This window comes from Pteropus alecto, unplaced genomic scaffold (assembly GCF_000325575.1).
Source record: "Pteropus alecto unplaced genomic scaffold, ASM32557v1 scaffold195, whole genome shotgun sequence".
NCBI lineage: Eukaryota > Metazoa > Chordata > Mammalia > Chiroptera > Pteropodidae > Pteropus > Pteropus alecto.
Genome location: NW_006438073.1, coordinates 8,582,880 through 8,584,201, shown reverse-complemented (window position 1 = coordinate 8,584,201; position 1,322 = coordinate 8,582,880). Strand labels below are relative to the sequence as shown.

The window sequence follows — 1,322 nt, the reverse complement described above, 5'->3', positions numbered from 1 at the left end:
TATCTCGATCTCTTCACCTGTCTTCTCGTCGCTAAGATGACTTACTCTAAAAACTCGGGCTGGAAAACTTTGAGATTTTTTTTCCCAAGAAGCAATGGTGCCGGCTGGGGTGGGCTGGCGCGTGTGGTGGGCGTCTGTCTGGGCGGAGAAGGCGGGGCCCGGGAGAGGGGGGCGGGGCCAGGGAGAGGAGGGCGGGGCCCGGGAAAGGAGGGCGGGGCCTAAGAGGTGGGTGAGAAGGGGGCGCTCAGAACGAAACTCATTCCTCAGCTCTGAGAGCTGGGGGTGGGAGGCGCCACACAACACGCGAAAGGTCCCTAGGAGAAAGCTGGCGCTGAAAGTCCCTTAGACGAGTCAGTGTGAGCTGTCTCATCCGGAAGCCCCGATGGAAAGAGCAGGCCCCAGTTCCCGGCGTTCGGCCTGGGCCAGCCGTCGGCCTAACGCTGTCTCTGCATGTTCCCTCTGAAAATAAAATAATAGTCCCCACAGTTATGTCCGAAACGTCTCGCCCTAGGGCTGCTAGGGTGTGGCAGAGCTAGGCTGCAAAACCAGGTCTGACCTGGCTCCAAAGAACGATTTTCATTTACTCATTTGTTCATTTGTAATATTTCTAGCTATCGGGTGCTTACTCCAAACCAGGCACCACCCTAGGCATTTTGACACACATGATATTCTGTCATGCTCACAGCAACATGAGGAGGTGAATCTTGTTATCGTTCCCACTTTAAAGATAGAAATCGAAGCTCAGAGAGGTTCCGTATTTCACCCAGGGACACACAGCGGGGAGGAGGCACAAGCACCATCTGAACCCGGGAGTCTGTCTCCAGAAGAAAGACGAGCGTCCGCTCCCGCATAAGTCTGCCAGCTCAGGCTCTCTCCCAGTCGCTGGCCTTTAGGAAGGTCAAGTGCATACACGGATGCAAAGAACACTCCTTAATTAAAATTTAAAATTAGACTGCGTTCACGGCCCAGTGGAGCCATGGTCCATGGTCCACGGCCACGCCACCCTGAACAAGCCTGATGTCTGATCTTGGAAGCTAAGCAGGGTTGGGCCGGGTTAGTACTTGGTTGGGAGACCACCTAGGAAGACCAGGTGCTGTAGGTATAAATAGATAGATAGATAGAAAAAAATTTCAAATTAGAGATTTCTCAGGCCACGTTCTTTTACTATAATCCAAAACAATACAATAATAATATGGCCGAACATATTTTTCACAGGGTGGAGGTTGATAAGCAGAATTCTACATAACTTCTGCATCAAAAACGATATTAAAACCGAAATTAGGAACCGTCCAGAAACGTGTGAAAAGGAGAACAGTTTATTT

The 1,322-nt window shown here is 50.9% G+C and overlaps 1 pseudogene; it reads left to right on the top strand.

Annotated features, from left to right (window-relative positions):
- The first annotated feature begins 986 nt into the window (after nt 1-986).
- On the top strand, nt 987-1,102 carry LOC112482346 (annotated as a pseudogene).
- Nucleotides 1,103-1,322: the final 220 nt, after the last annotated feature.